The 7,500-nt window shown below is 35.5% G+C and overlaps 1 long non-coding RNA gene and 7 other non-coding genes across 9 annotated transcripts in view; all 8 read left to right on the top strand.

Annotated features, from left to right (window-relative positions):
* LOC135209587 (uncharacterized) overlaps positions 1 to 7,500 on the top strand; it is a 701,429-nt gene that overhangs the window by 91,270 nt on the left and 602,659 nt on the right. The gene's annotated exons all lie outside the window — the stretch shown is intronic.
* Trnak-cuu (transfer RNA lysine (anticodon CUU)) lies at positions 2,620 to 2,692 on the top strand. Its single transcript has one exon. It is a non-coding gene; the product is annotated as a tRNA-Lys (tRNA).
* Trnak-cuu (transfer RNA lysine (anticodon CUU)) lies at positions 3,128 to 3,200 on the top strand. The gene has a single exon. It is a non-coding gene; the product is annotated as a tRNA-Lys (tRNA).
* On the top strand, positions 3,582 to 3,653 carry Trnak-cuu (transfer RNA lysine (anticodon CUU)). The gene has a single exon. It is a non-coding gene; the product is annotated as a tRNA-Lys (tRNA).
* Positions 4,178 to 4,250, top strand: Trnak-cuu (transfer RNA lysine (anticodon CUU)). Its single transcript has one exon. It is a non-coding gene; the product is annotated as a tRNA-Lys (tRNA).
* Positions 4,622 to 4,694, top strand: Trnak-cuu (transfer RNA lysine (anticodon CUU)). The gene has a single exon. It is a non-coding gene; the product is annotated as a tRNA-Lys (tRNA).
* Positions 6,058 to 6,130, top strand: Trnak-cuu (transfer RNA lysine (anticodon CUU)). The gene has a single exon. It is a non-coding gene; the product is annotated as a tRNA-Lys (tRNA).
* Positions 6,708 to 6,780, top strand: Trnaa-agc (transfer RNA alanine (anticodon AGC)). The gene has a single exon. It is a non-coding gene; the product is annotated as a tRNA-Ala (tRNA).

The raw sequence follows: 7,500 nt of genomic DNA, 5'->3' as shown, positions 1-7,500 counted from the left end.
AATACCCATCGCTGATTCACTACTGATTTATCAGTAGAATGTCCAAACTGACTTTTAGCTGCTCCTATACTGACTTGTCAGGTAACCATACTTGACGGGGACCTCTTATTGACTCTATGGAGGTCTCCTACTGACTGAAGCAGTCAGGGCAAAATGATACAGATGTAAACTAGTCTTAAAGCAAAAATAATTAATGGGTGAAACAACCATCCCAAAGTAAACTGTCGGAGCATGATTGTTCCAACAAAATTTAAATTCACAATATATATGTGTGCGCCTGTGAGTGTTAGTGCGCATGTTAACAGGTACCCAGAAGTTATGTGAATTTTATCTAAGATTATTAGACCTATCAAATAAACATGTCTAGTGAGAGTTTACATCACCAAAAGAAACACAAATTGATAGACTGTACTTGGTTTGGGTGTTATAAGCAGTGGTTTTGCCCCCTCCCCCCCTTCCCTCTTCTTTCCTACAGTTATCCGTACATTAAAGGGTCAGTTGCCTGATGTGCCTTCTCCACTTTATTGTTTGACAAAGGGGTTTTTACTACCGTATGCCCTTGCTGTCATCAACCATAGTTATTGGTGGTGGGCCTCGCCTTTGACTAAAAATTCCACCTGCAAGGCAGCAGTTTCCACAGTTATTGGCAGTGGGCTTAGCCTTTTACTGAAAATTAAGACTGCAAGGCAGCAGTTTCTGCAGTTATTGGCAGTGGGCCTAGCCTTTTACTAAAAAGTATGACTGCAAGCCAGCAGCTGCCCTTTTAGTCGCCTTTTACGACATGCAGGACCTACAGTGGTAGTATTCTTACACTATACCACTGGATCAAACACCCCCCCCCCCCCCCCCCCCCCCTTTTAGATATCCATAAATGCAGGGTGCTTCCTTCTTATTTCAGATTGCAACACGTTTGATCTTAGCTGCACTTGCACAAATTTTTTCTTTATATTTTTTTTATTGTTTGTGTATGTTTCAGCACTTGATCGGTGGGGTTGGATTTGCCTTTCTAACTTGGGTTAATTCCTATTACAATATGACGATATATCCGAATATTTTCCTTGGTATTGTGATTTTTTCGTTTTCTCTTTGATGGTAGTTTATCGGCTTGTCTTATATACTCATTTCTTAATCTTTTTTATCATTTTGTATGTAATCTGGATTTGGAATTTCTTTTTTGTGATTTTTTGTATTGTTTGATAAAAATGAGGATTGAAAATCATGTTGATGAAGGTAATGTTGATTTTTTTTTATTTGGAACCACTTTTACTTGGTTCTTACTTCAGTATGTCGAGTATAGTTCACTGTTTAATTTTTCCTGTTGAAGAAAAATATCTAGTAATTATTTAGAGACATTTGCTTTACCAGAAAGAATTTCTGAACTTCAATTGCTTTATATTAAGACTCCTCTTGATATTTTGTAGTTTCGAGAATCTTACCTGAAATTCTGGGTTGAAAATGGAAGGGAGTTTAGTAATGTGCAGTATTTATAAACAAAATTATTATAAGTAAGGGAATCTTCTTTTTCTTTCCCACTGTTATCCCTACAGTAAAGGGCGGTTGCCTGATGTGCCTTTCCTTACGCCTTTGACTTAAAAAGTCCACCTGTAAGGCAGCAGTTTCCTCAGTTATTGGTGGTGTGGATAGCCTTTTACTAAAAAGTAAAACTGCAAGGCATCATTTTCTACAGCTATTGGTGGTGGGCCTAGCCTTTTACTAAAAAGTAAAACTGCAAGGCATCAGTTTCTACAGTTATTGGTGGTGGGCCTAGCCTTTTACTAAAAAGTAAGACTGCAAGGCAGCAGTTTCCTCAGTTATTGGCAGTGGGCCTAGCCTTTTACTAAAAAAGTAAGACTGCAAGGCAGCAGCTATCCTTTTAGTCGCCTTTTACAATACCCAGGACCTACATTCTTACACCCCTACCACAGGGTGGGACAGGGGTAAAAATGGACAAGGGGAAAATTCCAGACTGATAAAAATAGACAGGGAAAGTGGACAGGGAATCCTTTATGTAAATTATCTTTCTAATCACTAGAGAATTGAGATTAACAAGCTGTGCTGAAAGTAACAACCTGATACCCAATATCTACAGTATTTAATGCTAGAGATCATATAATGGATAACCTCATATTAGAAAAATGACAATGTTTCTGTGTTGATTTGCTGCCTCTATAGAATTGCCTACAATGCCTGTTAGTTGATCAGTGTAATACAAATATTTTTCAGCTTGGCAAAGGGGACCACTATGTAGAATTAAGTCTAATGGGAGACTAATGAGGAAGATTTTATAATGAATATTTATGTCAATATTATATATGTTGATATTTACAGGAAATGCGAGGGTGAGGCACAAACATAATTCAATGCTGTTATAGTTTTTCTGGTAAACTAGTTACATATATGGCCTCATAAGATAGTGAGAGATTAGCATTGTATAAGTTCCTTCATTTTCTCCCCAAATTCATTTGATAAATTATGAGAAAGGACTTAATGTTTTAGGAGTCACTTGTAAGCATTTAAAAGGGAGTAAACCATTTACTTTATAAATAAGTGGTGATCCCTGTTTATAGAACTGGTAGCAATATCTGTTTGGTGATAGGTAAAAAGTGTTTTATTTTCTCAGCCCGGCTAGCTCAGTCGGTAGAGCACGAGACTCTTAATCTCGGGGTCGTGGGTTCGAGCCCCACGTTGGGCGGTATGAAGTTTTGACAGAGATGGGAAACTGATAAAGAAAATGGTTCTATCAGTAATCTGGCAATTACTTTTAAATGGGAATTGCAAGTCTTGAACACACACACCCCAATGCCCCCCCCCCCCGCCAATTTCCATAACGCATTTGCTTTTTTTTTTTTGTTTTTTTTTGAAAGTAACCTGGTTACTTATATGGGTCCTTAATACAGAATTATTGCTTTGTATAAAAACTTTCTTGTATTCACTTTATTTGCATAAAGACAAATAATGCTTTGTGCTCTATAAACCCAGTTGAGAAATTTGTGGAAGGCAGTGTTTTAGTATTAATTTGTAAGAGTTCTAAAATTAATGATGCTTTTTATAGGTCAGTTGCTTTGGCATTGTATAGAATTGGCAAGAACTCCTGTTTGGTAATTAGTAAAAAGTGAGTATTTTCTCAGCCCGGCTAGCTCAGTCGGTAGAGCACGAGACTCTTAATCTCGGGGTCGTGGGTTCGAGCCCCACGTTGGGCGGTATGAAGTTTTGACATTGATGGGAAACTGATGAAGGAAATTGTATAGTAGATGGTTATATCAGTGTCCATTACTATGAATAAGAAGTGCAAGTGCGAGATATACTGTAATGCATTTATAGTGTTTCTGACAACCTGGTTACATCTAAGGCCAGTTAATAAAGAAATTATAGCATTGTAGGCTATGTATTCACTTTATTTGCATAAGGGTATAATGTTTTATGCTGAGTTGAGAAATTTGTGGAAGGCAATGTATTAGAATATTAATTTGTAAGAGTTCTACAAGTAATGACATTCTATATGTAGGACAGATGGTTTGCCATTATATATAGAATTAGTAAGAACTCCTATTTGGTGATAGTAAAATGTGTGTATTTTCTCAGCCCGGCTAGCTCAGTCGCAGAGCACGAGACACTTAATCTCGGGGTCGTGGGTTCGAGCCCCACGTTGGCCGTTGTTTGGTTTGGATAACGATGGGAAACTAATGAAGAAGGAGTATAGTAATAGGTTATACAAGTATTGTGTGCATTTCTATTAATAGAGAGTCCTTGTGCAAAGACCAAGCATAAATGAATACATTTACAGTTCTGATAACCTGGTTAAATATTTAACTCCTTGTATGGTAGATGGTTATATCACTATTCTGTGCAATTACTATGAAGAGGAAGTGCAAGCATGAGTGCACAGAAACACTTTAATGCATTTGTAGTTTTCCTGGTAACCTGGTTACAATATGGGTCCTTAATGTAGAAAGTATTGCATTGCATAAAAGCATCCTTGTATTAGTTTTATTTGCATAAAGGCAATTAATGCTTTTTGCTCTATAAACCTAGTGGAGATATTTGTGGAAAGCAGTGTTTTAGTATTAATTTGTAAGAGTTCTAAAAGTAATGACACTGCACTAGTCAGTTTCTTCACCATTATATAGAATTAGGAAGAACTCTGTTTGGTGATTAGTAAAATGTGGGTATTTTCTCAGCCCGGCTAGCTCAGTCGGTAGAGCACGAGAGACTTAATCTCGGGGTCGTGGGTTCGAGCCCCACGTTGGGCGGTATGAGTTTTGACATTGATGGGAAACTGATGAACAAAATTTTATAGTAGATGATTATATCAGTATGTGCATTACAATGAATTAGAAGTGCAAGTGCGAGAAATACTTTAATGCAATTATAGTTTTTCTGATAACCCTGTTACATATTAGGCCAGTTAATAAAGAAAGTATTGCATTGTAGTCTATGTATTTACTTTATTTGCATAAGGGTATTAATGTTTTATGCGAGAAATTTGTGGAAGGCAATGTTTAGTATTAATTTGTAAGAGTTCTACAATGAATGATATTTTATATAGGTCAGATGCTTTGCCATTATATAGAATTAGTAAGAACTCCTGTTTGGTGATTAGTAAAATGTGGGTATTTTCTCAGCCTGGCTAGCTCAGTCGGTAGAACACGAGACACTTAATCTCGGGGTCGTGGGTTCGAGCCCCACGTTGGGCGGAATGAAGTTTTGACATAGATGGGATATTAATAAAGTGAATGTTATAGAAAATGGTTATCTTACTATAATGTGCATTACTATGATTAGGAAGTGTAAGTGCTTTTTGTAATAAACCAGCCACGGTTCCACAGGTTCCAAAACTCAAAACAAAAGAATGGGACTGGATGGACTTGGTAGAAGCAGTGACAAACCAAGGAGGAAGGAGTAAAGCAAAACCACCAAGACAACTTTAGCACTAATTTATTACAATATGTTATATACATATTCACAAGCGAATCAAGTTTGGTAGAAATAATTATGTCACATAATCATAGTAAATGAGTCGGTTAAATAAATGAAATATATATAGCAAAACCAAATGAAACTTTGGGTACATCACATAAAACATTAACAAAACAGACAGCATAAACATAATATGGTCAAGCAACGTCAAACATTACAAAAGTAATAGTATAAATAACCTTAAAGTAACACACAACATGATCATGAAGAATAACCAAACAGCATGAATAATAGCAATAATATAGCATAAATAATACCAATACAACAGTGAAAATAATAACAATATAACAGTATAAATAATACCAGTACAACCACGTGCAGCACACAAACACAACAGACAATCATTGTAGAAATGTGGAGACCAAAAATTTAATGTCGGAGACAATGAATGCCATTAGATATCCACCATGCAATCATCGAAGCAGTTCATGACTTAACAAGAACGGATCCGAAAACACAGATGATCACGACCGAGTCAGTGTGACTTCATGTCTGCTGCCTAACAAGAATGATTCTGCTCCACTGGTGGCCATGGTGTGCCCAACAGACCATTCTAAAACTGCAGAGGGCAACAGGTAACTAATACCTGCTGTTTCTAAAACTCCAAACTAATATGCTGTCGAAAACCTGACTTGCTGCTATTCCAAACCTGACTGATGCAACGAAAACAAAACTGACAGACGTCAACTATACCCATAGAAAATAAGCACCACCTGGCAAGGAGCGAACCCACCCACGGTGAGGAACAATCGGCGAATGATTGTTTTAAACAAAAACCAACTTCTAAATATTACAGTGTACACAAACATATTTGAATGCATGCATAGTTTTTTGATAAGGTGGTTACATATCTGGCATTGTGTGTGATTTTCCTTGTATTCACTTTACTTGCATGAATGCAAATTATTGCTTGATGCTCGGTAAACCCAGCTGAGAAATTTAGGGAAGACTGTTTTTATACTTTGTAAAAAAAAAATGTTAATTAATTTTGTAGTTGCTTTAGAAGTTAGTTGTTTTGCTTGTGTACAGAGTTGACAAAAACTCCCGTTTGATGATTGTAAAAATGCTAATATTTTCTCAGCCCGGCTAGCTCAGTCGGTAGAGCACGAGACTCTTAATCTCGGGGTCGTGGGTTCGAGCCCCACGTTGGGCGCTGTCAATTTTTGACAACAATTAGAGCTAGGGAAGAAGATTGAAGAATAATAGATTATATCAGTATTGTGTGCATTTTTATTTATAGAGGGTGCTAGTGCTAGGGCACAAACATACATGAATACATTTATAGTTCTGATAACCTAGTTGCTTACGCAACTCCTTGACATAGACATTATTGTGTGTATGCATGTTGCACACAATATATACATACATACATAATTTATAAGTTTGTATTTTGTAATCTGGTTTGATGGGATCATTCATCAATCAAAGGTCTTTTCTCAGAGTAAAGTTTCAATCAGTTGACCATGTGCATTCGGGTGTTTTGTTAGTGTCTGTGTATAGGATGCAATTTTATTGGTTTCCATTTTGAAACAGTGATAATTATTTTGGGATATTTTTCTTGTTTTTACTACCTACCAGTTATTTACCTCATTGACACAAACCACTCTTTTCATCATCGTCATCATTCTCTTCCTCCCTTACTGTCCATTCTTCTGTTCTTTGCTATAGACTTTTGTTTTCACAGGCACAATTGGAGTATATAAAAAAAGGCCTTGTTTAACATTTTCACAGGGGATGTAGCTCAAATGGTAGAGCGCTCGCTTAGCATGTGAGAGGTACGGGGATCGATACCCCGCATCTCCAAAAACTGTTTATGGTGTGAATCGGCTGTCGGGCTACCTGTTGGTCTCTAATGAGCTGTGATATTATGATAGTATTTAGGAATATGGTAACATTGGTGCTCTATTATTATTTGCTGATCATCCAATTTCTATGCTATTAATGTTGTGCTTCCATGTTGAAAGAAATACTTAAGTCGCATGTATTTCTTGTCTCAAAAATTCTATGATATTTTGACATTCTGATTAACTGCGTTTGGATCTTAACTGAGAATAGTCATGCTATTTATTTTTATAGTTTTTATTTTATTGGTTTTCGTGTGACAAGTTTAAACTTTTTGAAAGTTTCTGTAGGAAGAATAATCTCATAAAAGATATTTGAAGAATGTTGAATTTTGTATATAAATGATAATGTCATATTTTGGATGTTCCATATACACACAAACACACATGTAATATAAATAATAAATAAAATCTATATATGTATTATATATATATATATATATATATATATATTTATATATATATATATATATATATATATTATATATATATATTATTATATATATAGATATATATATATTATATATATATAGATATATATATATATATATATATATATATATATATATATATATATATATATATATATATATATATATATATATATATATTATACTAAAGTTGAAGGCGGTTGCTTGAAACCAGATAAACAGCATCGGAGGAAGGAGAGATACCAAAATCC

Source organism: Macrobrachium nipponense, chromosome 11, assembly GCF_015104395.2.
Source record: "Macrobrachium nipponense isolate FS-2020 chromosome 11, ASM1510439v2, whole genome shotgun sequence".
In the NCBI taxonomy this organism is placed as follows: domain Eukaryota; kingdom Metazoa; phylum Arthropoda; class Malacostraca; order Decapoda; family Palaemonidae; genus Macrobrachium; species Macrobrachium nipponense.
Note: the sequence above shows the minus strand (reverse complement) of the source record. Positions and strands in the feature narration are given on the sequence as shown.